At 38.8% G+C, this 15386-nt stretch overlaps 1 non-coding gene across 1 annotated transcript; it reads right to left on the bottom strand.

The window, feature by feature from the left end:
• Window positions 1-6413: 6413 nt before the first annotated feature.
• On the bottom strand, window positions 6414-6520 carry LOC145167992 (small nucleolar RNA R71). Its single transcript, XR_013741588.1, has one exon. It is a non-coding gene; the product is annotated as a small nucleolar RNA R71 (small nucleolar RNA).
• Between the last annotated feature and the right edge of the window lie 8866 nt (window positions 6521-15386).

Raw genomic sequence — 15386 nt, 5'->3', positions numbered from 1 at the left:
CTTCTTTCCTTCAGATCTGAACTTTTTCTTCAGATCTAGACCGTATATGTATTTCAAGCTTTGAAAGTTATGCTGGATGAAAGATGTAAACATTATTTTTCAGATCTAGACTGTGTAAATATTTTATGCTTTGAAAGTTATGCTGGATGAAAGATGTAAACATTGTTTTTCAGATCTGGACTGTGTATGTATTTATATCTACAAATATGTTGGGTAGAACAATGGGTAGATGAAATAGATGATGTGTGTTCAAATGATGAGAGGCCTCAATGTTACGATGTTTAAGATGATCCAGTCGTCTAGCGGAGTATAGATCACGACCACAGACTTTTCTAGGCAGTCCAGTGGAACGCTAGCAGGCTCGCAACCTGTAGGTGTTTTTGAAGATGTACTCCATCCCCCCCCCCCCATGGTTGCCTTACGGACACATATGGCTGAGGAATCCCTTAGCAGTAGTGCCCATCCCAATGAAATTCCTTAGGATAGGTCCCTTATAATAGATGCTTTAGAGACGTAAAGTGAGGATAACGGGAACGGGTAATCGGGTTAGTGATTTGATGAAAATAATTATGAACTTATTATTGTGGGTTGAAAACCATATATGCTCACCAGGCTCCCCAGCCTGACGCACTCAGTTTTCTTGTATTACAGGTAGTGGCAAAAGCATAGTTGGATGACTTAACGAGAGATTATGGATTTGAGGCCAGATTTTGTTTTGTGGCCTAAGATGTTTATTTCTTTTTGGTTTATGCTTATGGTCTGTATCGATGATTGACATCCCGAGTTTTTGTAATATAATGAAAATACATTTATTTAAGAAATGCTTTGAGAAATTTATATCATATTTTGTTTTGGGAACAAATTCCGCAACACTTTTCTTAAGAAGTTACTCTGATTTTTATTAAAAAGCATAAAAGAAATCGATCTTTTCTGGCCGTAAAATGGGGATGTCACACAAAAGTGCCTGCACAAGAAAAATCATGTCTTCCTAGCCCACGTAGTGGACAAACAAAAAGGGGAAAAGAACATTAACGATATTCCGAAGGTGCGCGACTTTCCAGACGTATTTCTGGAAGATCTCCCGGGATTACCTCCTAAGAGACAGGTCAAATTTCGAATTGACCTGATACCTGGAACCACATCAATTGCCAAATCACCCTATAGGTTAGCTCCTGCAGAAATGCAGGAGTTATCAAGCCAACTAAGCGAACTCCTCGACAAAGGATTCATCAGGCCAAGCTTCTCACCCTGGGGAGCTCCGGTCTTGTTTGTCAAGAAGAAGGATGGATCTTTCAGAATGTGCATCGATTATCGGGAGTTAAACAAGCTCACTATCAAGAACCGATACCCTCTCCCCCGGATTGATGATTTATTCGACCAGCTTCAAGGAGCCAGTTACTTTTCCAAAATAGATCTAAGGTCCGGATATCACCAAATACGGGCCCGAGAAGAAGATATCCCCAAAACTGCCTTGCGAACCCGCTACGGACACTTCGAGTTCGTGGCAATGCCCTTCGGTCTGACAAATGCACCTGCAGTATTTATGGACCTCATGCATCGAGTTTGCCGACCATTCCTCGACAACTTTGTGATCGTCTTCATTGATGACATACTCATTTACTCTCGGAGCTTGTGTGATAGATTTTAGCAAGGAATGGGATACCCACTTGCCACTAATCGAATTCTCCTACAACAACAGCTATCACACAAGCATTAAAGTTGCTCCCTTCGAGGCCTTGTACGGTTGGAGATGTAGATCACCTCTCTGTTGGGCTGAGGTAGGAGACACCCAGTTGGCAAGGGGACAGGTACCGAACAGCACACTCACAGGACCTAAGATCATCCGAGAAACAACTGAGAAGATCGTCCAAATCAGGGCACGACTCCAAGCATCTCGGGATAGATAGAAGAGCTACGCAGACAAAAGATGAAAGCCGTTGGAATTCCAGGTAGGTGATCACGTGCTGCTAAAAGTCTCTCCCTGGAAAGGGATGATACGGTTTGGAAAGCGGGGAAAGCTAAACCCACGATACATCGGACGATTCGAAGTCCTTGCCAGGATCGGTCCCGTAGCCTACAAGCTGCACCTACCCTCAGAGCTCAGCAACGTACACCCTGTCTTCCACGTGTCAAACCTCAAGAAATGCTTATCAGATGAAACCCTCGTTGTTCCACTCGATGAGATTCGGGTGAATTAGGATATCCATTTCATTGAGGAACCAGTCGAAATCATGGATAGGGAGGTGAAGCGTACGAAACAAAGTCGTATCCCGATTGTGAATGTTTGATGAAGTGCCAAACGCGGACCTGAGTTCACATGGGAGCGCGAGGATCAAAGGAGGAAAAAGTACCCTCACCTCTTTTCTAGCTCTTAAGGGTATCTCACGAAAGAATTTCGGGACGAATTTCCCTTTAACGGGGGGATGATGTCACAACTAGCATCTTAGGACTAGAAATTTATATCCATGTACAACTAATTCCTTGGTGTAACCATGTAACTCTATGTGTAGTATAAGTAATATCAATACAATACGAATTTATACATCCAAGAATTTGTATTTCTAGTCAGAACTCCCTCGTGTAAACTCAAAATATAACCCAATAAGTATATTCACTCAACTTTGGGCCTTAGCCCAAGTTTTCTCGGTCCAAACCCCTTAATGGACCAAAACTCCCTTATTGGGCCTAATGGGCCAGTAACCCCTCAACTTGGTTCCCTTGGGCCGAAAACCCACTCTTGGGCCATAATTAGGCCAAAAATCTCTATCCAGTGCCATATAGGGCCATAAGACCCATATTGGGCAATGAAGAATTATTTTAAGCATATTGGGCCGAGAACCCTTTTATTTAGCCTCATTGGGCCGCAAACCCATAAATGGGCCTTCATGTACCGAAAACCCTTATTGGGCCAATGAGTCTCGGTTAACTTCCCAAGCCAAGCCCAAACGATTTTCTTTCTCCCCTCTCCATGACCGATCGGCCATTCATAAAAAAAATAATTAATTAAATAAATAAATGAATGAAGATTAAACCTAAGCATGACAACACACATTTAACCACCATATTCCTAGACATTAAACCCCCATGTAACAAGGAAATCTCATGCATCTAGGAGGTTTATTATCCCACAAATATCTAGGCTTAACCTCTCTCTTCTCTCCTCTCTTAAACCGGCCGAGACCATCACCACCTCTATCATTCTTCAATTCAAACTCACTTACATTTCTCATTTCCTCCGAACCCTCTAAAAATCCTCTCACTCTTTCCTACTAAAAACCGTAAGTTTGTGTATGATTTCAAGAGCTTCTCTTCAAATATCATAAGCTTGGTAAGTTCCTATCAAACTCAAGTAGTTTTGTTTTAAATTTATGCTAATATCACTCCTTAAACCACACCATTTCGTGTTTTGCTCCCTAGAACTCTCTTGGTTTCGAAAATCTCTTCAAGATAGCAAGTTAGACCGAAAACTCACTTCATTCTTCTCTTCAAAACCGATCAAACCCCAATTCATATAAACCATGGATCATTAGCCCACTATAAAAGAATGGATGATTTACACAATCAACCCCATATATTTAATAAGTCTCCTTTTGATCACCAAATTAATTCTAAATTAATTCTTGATCAATACTAATTAAATAATATTATTAATATATTAGAACTTATAATATATTAATAAACCTTAAGTGTCCTTTATCTCATTTTGTCTATCCAAGTGTTGCAATGTCATGCAACCCAAATGGACCATGCCAACCGGGTCAAGTACATTCAAGAAATAGTTATGAACTTAGACACCTAATCCAACAGTCTCCCACTTGGATAAGTCTAATAACTATAACTGCAAGAATGACTTCAGGAACCCGTCGGAAATCGTAGCTCCTTCAAAGTCTCATGGAACTGAGATGATGATGATACGCCATTTAAGATAAGTGATCATATAATCCTCTGTTCTAGATATCAGCCGGACAAATACATGGAACAATGTCTTACTTATTGTCCAACAGTTTGTTTCCCGATTTCCGATTTGTTTGACATAGAACTTAATCGAACACTGATATGTGCATATTTAGCTATATATTTAGTATAGATTTTCATTATTTATTAGCTAATTATTTACATATTATGGACAAAAGGTACTTAATAGTGTTCAAATTGTATTCTCAGTCCAAAAGACATGCTCGGAAGCAAAAGGAAGCAGGAGAAGCAGTTGGAAGTTCGGGAGTTGAAACAAAGAAGAAAAATGCCAGAAACAAGAAGGACTCGGCGGGTCAACGCCTGACTCGATGAGTTGGATCGAAGATTCGAGAAGCTCTAAAAGTCATTGCCGTACACAGATTTTTAATGAGGGACTCGACGAGTTAGGACCTTGACTCGACGAGTCACCTCTGTTTCTAGAAAAATATAAATAGGGACTTTGAGATCGAGAGGGGACTTCTGGGGAAACCCTAGGAGGCTCAGATTGCGATTGAAGGTACTACTAGACCGAGAGAAGCTGAGGAATCAACCCTAAGTTCGATTTTGAAGAGGATTAAGGCAAATTATAATTCATTCTTAGTTAAGCTTTTGATTGAACCATGTTTAAACTAATTGAATTCGTTTTTGAGTTTGTTTTCACTGCAATTATGAACTAAAAACCTTTGTCTTCTGTTTAGGGTAGATGATTTTGTGAATATGGATTGATTTTATGGTTAGAATTAATTTTAATTGGTGATATTGTTTTGCTAAGCTTGTTAAAGAACCTCATAGATTAATAACAACTATTTTCTGTTAATAAATCAGTAATTAAGTTGTGTGAACATCTCTTAGTTATTAATTTCATATGATTTATGTGACCACATAGTTATATGTCTAGGAATAACGAATGTGAAACTAGAATTAACTAGAAGATAGGTAATTAATACGTGAGCTTGTGTGATACACCATCAACAAGGGGTTAATTGAATCACCGATTCAATTAACCATTACAAGTCTTACTTAACCCGAATTAATTAACTAAGGAACTTATTAATTTAGACAACTGGCCACTGCTTGAATTAATCTGTTTTCTAAGGATTAGCAATAACGAACGCGAACCTAATCATCTCAATCGGTAGCCAATGAAAAATTAATCCGATATATTCACCATAAAATCAACCATAGGATCAAATGACTCGAACCTAGACAAAAGTCATTTTTATCATTGAATTTAGTTGCAATTTAATTGTTTAGCTGCTTAATTAAGTGCCAGGTAAGTTTTAGTTAAGTTTATAGTCTTGTAAAACTAGAGAAACCCCTCCTATTTTATTATTTTTTTTAGATAATATTAGTAATTAGTTTAATTTCCGTTCCCTGAGTTCGATACCCTACTTATTTAACTATACCACAATTGATAGGTCCACTGCCTTTGTGTGTTAAATTTACATTTGAAAAGTAGGATTAAAAGTAGTTGGTTTTACACACATCAAGTTTTTGGCGTCGTTGCCGGGGAACGGTTCAAAAATTAACTCTAATTTCTAGTTTTATCGATCCTTTGTGTGAGAATTATCTTGCACAAAGTTATTTTTTTAGTAAATTAGTCATTAGTTCAAGTTTTAGTAGTTTTCTGTTTTTAGGATTATTATTAAAAAAATTTCTGTTTTTAGCCTTGAACTCGCCGAGTGCAATCGAAGCTACTCGACGAGTCCATCGCTGAAACTCAGTTTCGTTTTTAATTTATTTTTGTTCTGTTTACGCGTGTTTTCTGTTTCAATTGCAGTTCGTTTATGACCAGAGGAGGAGGTACACCTTTGGTTCCACCACTTGACGACCCGGAAGCAACTTTGAAGAAAAACAAAGGCAAAACCGTAGGAGAAACCGCAACATCAAAGAATTCGCCATTGAAGAATCTCAAATCTGTTTTTAGTAAGAAAAAGGACAAGAAAGTGGGAGAATCCAACAATTTTTCTGAGGCGAACGAAGACCCAAACAAGGACGATATCGTGTACGAATCCAAAAAAGAAGAAACCGACTCCGAAGAAGGAAGCGATTTAGAAGGCGAATTAGCTAACCCGATGGCTAACATCGATGAAGTTCCCATGGGCGAATGGAAGAAGAGAATACGCGACGATACCGGACCGGGACTAGTGCAACCCATCATTCCCGCAACTGCCACCTTTGAACTTAAAGGCCACATACTTGCTCAACTTAAGGATATTCCATTTTACGGGAAGGATCATGAAGACGCATACAAGCATCTTGACGAAGTCAATGACATAGCCGACTACTTCAATGTCCCTAATGTGGCTCGCGACACTGTCTTGCTTCGTATGCTACCTGTCACATTCAAGGGAGCAGCAAAGGATTGGCTGAAATCACTTCCCCCAAGATCCATCACTACATGGGCTAAAATGAAAGAAGAATTCATAGACCAGTTTTGCCCTCCTTCAAAAATAGCCAAGTTAAAGAAAGCCATAGCTAATTTTGAACAACAAGCTGTAGAGTCACTATATGAAGCGTGGGAAAGGTACAAAGGCTTACTAAGGAATTGCCCACATCACGATCTAAACAGCCAACAAGAAGTCTCCATTTTTTATGATGGAGTAAATGTGACAACTAGGCAACTCCTTGATTCGTAAGGACCACTCACGAAGAAAGCACCCCCAGTGATAAAAGCCCTAATTGAAGAATTCTCTAAGCACTCTAGAGAATATCATAATCCAAGGAATGAACTGAGTCGGGGGGCGGTGAACTCAGTTAATGATAGCATGGCAACAATGATGGCTAAACTAGAGAATTTTGATCGAAGAATGACTAAGATGGACCAATCCATCCATGCCATTAGGGTCGGTTGTGAGAATTGTAGAGGGCCTCATCTCACTAAAGATTGTGATCTAGACGAAAACGGGAACCGGAGGGTGCAAGTGTGCTATTCAAGTGGTGATAGGTATGATGACAATTGGCGAAAACCCAAAAAGGATTGGCTTCCTTATGATGAGTACAAAAAGGCAAAGGAGGAGAAATTTACGCAAAAGAAAAGGGCTATTATCAAAAAGAGGAACCGGTGTTGGAGAAGAAAGCTGATTAGGAAGATATGTTCACAAGATTTGTAGCCGCGTCTGAGAAGAGGCATAATGCTTCAGATGCTGAAATGAAAGAGCAACAAAATATGTTTAGAGAACATCAAGCTATAATGAAGGATCAACAAAAAATGCTTAGTAATCAGCAATCATCTATTCATAACATCGAAAAACAGCTAGGTCAGCTTGCACAACAAATCAACCAAAGAGCACCCGGTGAACTTCCTAGCAATGCCGAGCAAAATCCAAGAATGGCGCATGTGAATGCAATAACAACAGATTCTGAGCCAATTTACACTCCTCTGACCGCTATCCAGAAGAATCCCAACAAAGTGCGAACAGAAGAAGAAAGTAGCTGGGATTTGAGTAAACCCGACTCGACTCGCCGAGTTGCCATCATGGACTCGACGAGTCGACAACCTGATACCAGAAACTGCTCTCTTTTGAAGACTTACCGACCCTCTTTGCCATTTCCAAGCCGAGCCATACCTGATGAGCAGATTCAAGAATATAGGAGGTTTATGGAGCACATAAAGGCACTCCAAGTAAATATTCCGTTTGTTGAAACGATATTACGAACACCGAAATATGGTAGTTTACTTAAAAACCTCTTTACCACTAGAAGAAATATAGAAGAAGTTGCTGAAATAGTGCTAAGTGAACTGCCAGAAAAGAGGGGCGATCCGGGAAGCATCACCGTACCTTGTCAATTTGGGAACATAATGACCACACGAGCATTGACGGATTCAGGTGCAAGTATTAATATTATGCCATATTCCTTCTTCCAAAAGTTAAACCTTCCGATCCCAAAGCCTATTCAAATGAAGATTCATCTAGCCGACAAAACGATAATACATCCAATGGGAGTATGTGAAGATCTCCTTATCAAAATTGATAAATTAGTATTTCCGGTTGACTTTATAATATTAGACATGGAGGAGGACTCTAAAGTACCAATCATTCTTGGGCGGCCATTCTTGAATACCGCTTGTGCCTTGGTAGACATGCGTGAATCTACGCTAACATTAAGGGCGGGAGATGATTCGGTAATTTTTGAAGCAGAGGAAAAGGAGAAGCCCAAAGAGTCAAAAGAAGATAAGGTTTCCTCAATAATTTTAGGTGATGAAGTATTGGAGAGAGAACTTGCTTACTTGAGAGAGGTCAATCCAAACCAATTCTTATTATCCTTGGAAGAGAATTCTGATGCCAAGGGAGATCTGGAGGAGATAGAAAGGCTGATCAAGGAAGCTGACTGCAAAGAAAACCTCAAAAGCGTTGAAGATTCTCTGACTCGCCGAGTCGTATCTGCTGACTCGACGAGTACCTGCGAAAATTCCCAATCTGATGGACATGATAGTCTGCAAGCCATTAGTACCCTTTATGAACCAGATGTGCAAGTTTTTCATGATTACTTGAAGAATCCTCTTAAGAGAAACAAGGTTGTTAAAGATCATATCGACTTTGAGGATGCACATTTGTCTTTTCTTGAAGCAATGGTAGAGAATGATGCGGCTGTTCAAGAAAAGGATGGAGGGAGTTTGGAAGATAAAGGGGATCTTAAAAATATGAATGGTGATAATCATACCTCTTCAATTAAATCACATATGCTAGATCGAGAAGAGATGACAATCAAAAGCAAAAGAACCAAGCCTCATGCCATTGTCTCTACTACATGTGAAGTTTTCACTTTCAAAGCACCGTATTCTGTAACAACCAAAAAGGCAATCAAGAAAGATAAGAAAGGAAGGGAAACGATGGAGCGTGAAAAGGAAAGAGTGGAGAAAATTAAGCACGATAAAGGGAAAAAGCGTAAAGTTGAAGAAATCACTGCAAGGACGAGAATGGAGGAATTGTAGAGGGCATACAAGAGAAAAATCTACTTGTACAAGACAAAATACAAAGTACAAAAATTAAAGAAGGAGATCCCAATGGATGAAGCAGAAGAAACGTAAAGCGGGAAGGAATCCAGCTAATGACTCCTTAAAAAGAAGCGCTTAACGGGAGGCAACCCGTCAAAAAAGTTTGCTTTTCTTTTCTTTTTCGTTTTTCGTTTTTGTTTTCGTGAGGATTACTTAGTTTTTTTATTTCAATCTTCATTTTCATCCATAATTAATTGTTTGAGGGTAATTAAGGCCTAAGTGTGGGGTGCGGCGTTGTTTTTAATAAATAAATTTTATTTTTCAGAAAAGGAAAAATGTTTTCAACAGAATAATAAACTCGTCGAGTCTATACATTAACTCGACGAGTCCTTACGCAGATGTGAAAATAATTTCGCGACCTGACTCGCCGAGTCGGAACGATGACTCGACGAGTCGATAAAAATTACTGAAATTTTTTTTTTTTTTTTACATTTTTGTAAAATTAGGGTTTTAACCTAATTGATAAACATTTTCACTTCACACGGCCAACACCCCTATACTCGACGTGCCAAGATTCTCTCAAGCAACTCATCTCATTTTTCTTGATTTCTTCCACTATCTTCTAACCAGGTAACATCTTTTGTTTATAATCTTCTTAAAGCTTTAATCTTTGCAGAATATTGATCCCAATTTGCTTCAACCAGTTTCCTTTGACTTGATTGGGGTTCTAGGGTTTTTAATTTTTGTCTAAATAGGATGTTATAGATGCAATTGACTATGAATTTATACTTAGTATGCATCGTGAGACAAACCCCTGGGACCAATTTTGAGTTTTGTTGGATGAATTGATAAATCTCAGACATTCGACTCGAGCAGTTCTTACGACACGCCGTGTCTGTTCGTGGACTCGACGAGTCAGTCCCTGAAGACCGTCGAAATTTTTAATTTTTAATCTTTCTGTGTTTTCTGGTTTGTATGGTTTTCTTATGTTGAAGAAAATGTTTTCAAGAGGTGGACAAAGCTCCAGGGGTAGCCAAGGAGACCATCCTTGGTTAAATTTTCCAAGAATTGATTCGGAATCCACAATGAAAAGATGGAAGAAGAAACTAGTTGAAGTTAAGAAGAAAAAATTTGTGTACCCAATGCAATTGATTGGGAATGGTTGGGAAGAGTTCGTTATGAAGAGGAGTTGGCCCCGTATCTTGTCAAAGTCTACTTATAGAGTATTATTACTCCAAATACTTTTTGCAATCTTCCGTACTGCATGGCGTCTTATTTAGCTGGGAGGGGGGGGGGGCGGTCAAGGATCGCAAAACTTCAAAGATCAATGGCGGGATGTTTGTGACCCGCCTAGCCAAATCCTATTGGTTAATGGAAAGAGGAGCATGGAACTTGATGACGATGGTCCCGACCCCTCCTTTTAATCCCATTCTTTTTAGAAGAGCCCGAATTATTGAAGATTATGGAGGGGGGGCATTATGCTATTCCTCATGATGATGCGGTAATAGGACCCGAGGAGCCGGGAAGGAGGGTAAGGCCGAGACGCGAGCAAGCACATCCCGATCCACCGGTGATCCCGGTCGAAGATGATATACCCCCGGAGTGGTTAAATGAGGAGGGGAGAAGATATCAAGATGATTTGGGGAGGGGCGTGAATTTTGCCAACCGGTCCTTTATCCAATTGTTTAATCACTTCAACATTCAACATGTGGACGGGGGTCAATTTCCTTATGTGCCTACTTGGGAGGAGAGGATAAACACAAGACAGAGCGGAGCGAGTGGGAGTGGAGCGCGGAATGATGATGGAGAGGATGAGGAGGAAGAAGATGAAGATTGAAGTTCTATCCTTTTTATTTTGGTTGTGTTAAAACAATTTTTACTTATTGTTTGTTTTTTTTTGTTTGTTTGTTTTGTTTGGTTTGGACGAGTAATTTAGGATTTGTTTATGGTTTGTTTTTCCTTTTTATTACGTGTTTGTTTTAGTCTTTTCAGAATTTGGATAAAGGGTTTGCAAACGAAGAGTCTAGAGAGTCGTTTCATAGAAGCATCGAGTCTAGGCGAGCGTGAATGGAGTTTAAGTATCGAGTCCGGTTTTAGAGAGGGTTGAAGAGTGCGTAGATACTGAAGAAGAGAAGGGAATAAGTGTCTTTTTGATGATTACTTCAACACACCAAAAGCCGGATTTAAAGCAGAATATATTTTCATTACACAGCGATGGACTCGTCGAGTGCACATACTAACTCGACGAGTCCCAGTGCGATTTCGCGATTTCTGCCTTTTCCCGCTCCTACTCGACGAGTCGACATTCCAGTCGACGTGTTGTTTATCATTGGACCTCTAAAATTTCTGATTTGATGCTATTTTATACGCCGCTTGACTGCATTATCTTTAAGATTGATTCCTGGAACTTTCCAAGGGATTTTCCTGCATATTTGGAGCTAACCACACGAGATTTGACACCCAAGACATGGATGAGCTGTTCCCATGTTTAAAATCAATTGAAGATGGAGATTTCAATGAAGAAAATCAATCTCGCCACTACTATCCCAGGGGCGTTTGTTCCAATTTTCTCTTTATTTTATTGTTCTTTATCATGCATAATATGCAATGGGGACATTGCATAATTTAAGTGTGGGGTAGGGGGTTGGTTAAATTAGTTTAAATTTTACTTAAATTTCGAAAATCTTGAAATTTTAGTTAATTTTGAAAATTTTGTAATAAAATTGCTAGGCTAAATTAGAAAATTTTGGTAAAAGCAATTAGGGTTCATGATAGTATTATGTTTGATGATTTTATGAAGACCCAAATGTTTAGTTGAGCCTATATACGTTATAATGCATTTGTGGCCCCTTTTATTATAGTGAAATCATGGGACAAAAACATAACCTCGCTTAGTTTGAGGGATGCAATATGTTTAGCATCGTGTACCAGAAATGTATCCAGGAAGACTAATACCTTAACCAATAAAGGTTGAAGTTGAGCGCCCCTGCTTAAGCATGTAGGTATTGAGTGAAAAAAAATGAATGAGTTACATGAAAAAAAAAAGAGAATTACAAGAAAAGTTTGAAGAATTTTGGAGCAATTAAATTGAAGATCAAAAGATCAAAGTTCTGAAGAAATTCAAAAAGTTGAAGATGCCAAAAATAAAACAACAAGGTGGTGAATTCAAAGAAATCAAAGATCAAATTATCAAAGAAGTGAAGAATTCAAAAAAAATAGCTCCATATTGGTATCGGAAAAATTTGTAATTTTCTAGTTATGTATGCTTGGGTTGCTCAACCAAAAATACCTTGAGGCTAGGAGGTTTTCTGCGGATGGATTCGGAGGGATGCATAAAATGAGCATTGTTCAAAAGAAGTGGGCGAGTGTTTATGAGGATTGTGAGTATTTAGAATTGAGGGGGTCCTTAGGAAAAACTTTAGACACAAATGCATGCGTTGCGGTCTTGACATAATGGTTGGGTTTGATTGGGATTGTCTTATGAAATATTAGTGTGCTAAAATTCAGTTTTGCTTAGGGGCAAGCAAAAGTCAAGTGTGGGGTATTTTGATATGTTCATATTTAGCTATATATTTAGTATAGATTTTCATTATTTATTAGCTAATTATTTACATATTATGGACAAAAGGTACTTAATAGTATTCAAATTGTATTCTCAGTCCAAAAGACATGCTCGGAAGCAAAAGGAAGCAGGAGAAGCAGTTGGAAGTTCGGGAGTTGAAACAAAGAAGAAAAATGCCAGAAACAAGAAGGACTCGGCGGGTCAACGCCTGACTCGACGAGTTGGATCGAAGATTCGAGAAGCTCTAGAAGTCCTTGCCGTACACGGATTTTTAATGAGGGACTTGACGAGTTAGGACCTTGACTCGACGAGTCACCTCTGTTTCTAGAAAAATATAAATAGGGACTTTGAGATCGAGAGGGGGACTTCTGGGGAAACCCTAGGAGGCTCAGATTGCGATTGAAGGTACTACTAGACCGAGAGAAGCTGAGGAATCAACCCTAAGTTCGATTTTGAAGAGGATTAAGGCAAATTCTAATTCATTCTTAGTTAAGCTTTTGATTGAACCATGTTTAAACTAATTGAATTCGTTTTTGAGTTTGTTTTCACTGCAATTATGAACTAAAAACCTTTGTCTTCTGTTTAGGGTAGATGATTTTGTGAATATGGATTGATTTTATGGTTAGAATTAATTTTAATTGGTGATATTGTTTTGCTAAGCTTGTTAAAGAACCTCATAGATTAATAACAACTATTTTATGTTAATAAATCAGTAATTAAGTTGTATGAACATCTCTTAGTTATTAATTTCGTATGATTTATGTGACCACATAGTTATATGTCTAGGAATAACCAATGTGAAACTAGAATTAACTGGAAGATAGGTAAATTAATACGTGAGCTTGTGTGATACACCATCAACAAGGGGTTAATTGAATCACCGATTCAATTAACCATTACAAGTCTTACTTAACCCGAATTAATTAACTAAGGAACTTATTAATTTAGACAACTGGCCACTGCTTGAATTAATCTGTTTTCTAAGGATTAGCAATAACGAACGTGAACCTAATCATCTCAATCGGTAGCCAATGAAAAATTAATCCGATATATTCACCATAAAATCAACCATAGGATCAAATGACTCGAACCTAGACAAAAGTCATTTTTATCATTGAATTTAGTTGCAATTTAATTGTTTAGCTGCTTAATTAAGTGCAGGTAAGTTTTAGTTAAGTTTCTAGTCTTGTAAAACTAGAGAAACCCCTCCTATTTTATTATTTGTTTTAGATAATATTAGTAATTAGTTTAATTTCCGTTCCCTGAGTTCGATACCCTACTTATTTAACTATACCACAATTGATAGGTCCACTGCCTTTGTGTGTTAAATTTACATTTGAAAAGTAGGATTAAAACTAGTTGGTTTTACACACATCAAGTTTTTGGCGTCGTTGCCGGTGAACGGTTCAAAAATTAACTCTAATTTCTAGTTTTATCGATCCTTTGTGTGAGAATTATCTTGCACAAAGTTATTTTTTTAGTAAATTAGTCATTAGTTCAAGTTTTAGTAGTTTTCTGTTTTTAGGATTATTATTAAAAAAATTTCTGTTTTTAGCCTTGAACTCGCCGAGTGCAACCGAAGCTACTCGACGAGTCCATCGCTGAAACTCAGTTTCGTTTTTAATTTATTTTTGTTCTGTTTACGCATGTTTTCTGTTTCAATTGCAGTTCGTTTATGACCAGAGGAGGAGGTACACCTTTGGTTCCACCACTTGACGACCCGGAAGCAACTTTGAAGAAAAACAAAGGCAAAACAGTAGGAGAAACCGCAACATCAAAGAATTCGCCATTGAAGAATCTCAAATCTGTTTTTAGTAAGAAAACGGACAAGAAAGTGGGAGAATCCAACAATTTTTCTGAGGCGAACGAAGACCCAAACAAGGACGATATCGTGTACGAATCCAAAAGAGAAGAAACCGACTTCGAAGAAGGAAGCGATTTAGAAGGCGAATTAGCTAACCCCATGGCTAACATCGATGAAGTTCCCATGGGCGAATGGAAGAAGAGAATACGCGACGATACCGGACCGGGACTAGTGCAACCCATCATTCCCGCAACTGCCACCTTTGAACTTCTTAGCAATGCCGAGCAAAATCCAAGAATGGCGCATGTGAATGCAATAACAACAGATTCTGAGCCAATTTACACTCCTCTGACCGCTATCCAGAAGAATCCCAACAAAGTACGAACAGAAGAAGAAAGTAGCTGGGATTTGAGTAAACCCGACTCGACTCGCCGAGTTGCCATCATGGACTCGACGAGTCGACAACCTGATACCCGAAACTGCTCTCTTTTGAAGCCTTACCGACCCTCTTTGCCATTTCCAAGCCGAGCCATACCTGATGAGCAGATTCAAGAATATAGGAGGTTTATGGAGCACATAAAGGCACTCCAAGTAAATATTCCGTTTGTTGAAACGATATTACGAACACCGAAATATGGTAGTTTACTTAAAAACCTCTTTACCACTAGAAGAAATATAGAAGAAGTTGTTGAAATAGTGCTAAGTGAACTGCCAGAAAAGAGGGGCGATCTGGGAAGCATCACCGTACCTTGTCAATTTGGGAACATAATGACCACACGAGCATTGACGGATTCGGGTGAAAGTATTAATATTATGCCATATTCCTTCTTCCAAAAGTTAAACCTTCCGGTCCCAAAGCCTATTCAAATGAAGATTCATCTAGCCGACAAAACGATAATACATCCAATGGGAGTATGTGAAGATCTCCTTATCAAAATTGATAAATTAGTATTTCCGGTTGACTTTATAATATTAGACATGGAGGAGGACTCTAAAGTACCAATCATTCTTGGGCGGCCATTCTTGAATACCGCTTGTGCCTTGGTAGACATGCGTGAATCTACGCTAACATTAAGGGCGGGAGATGATTCGGTAATTTTTGAAGCAGAGGAAAAGGAGAAGCCCAA

This window comes from Lactuca virosa, chromosome 3, assembly GCF_052849685.1.
Source record: "Lactuca virosa cultivar CGN04683 chromosome 3, Lactuca_virosa_CGN04683_v6, whole genome shotgun sequence".
Taxonomy (NCBI): Eukaryota; Viridiplantae; Streptophyta; class Magnoliopsida; order Asterales; family Asteraceae; genus Lactuca; species Lactuca virosa.
Note: the sequence above shows the minus strand (reverse complement) of the source record. Positions and strands in the feature narration are given on the sequence as shown.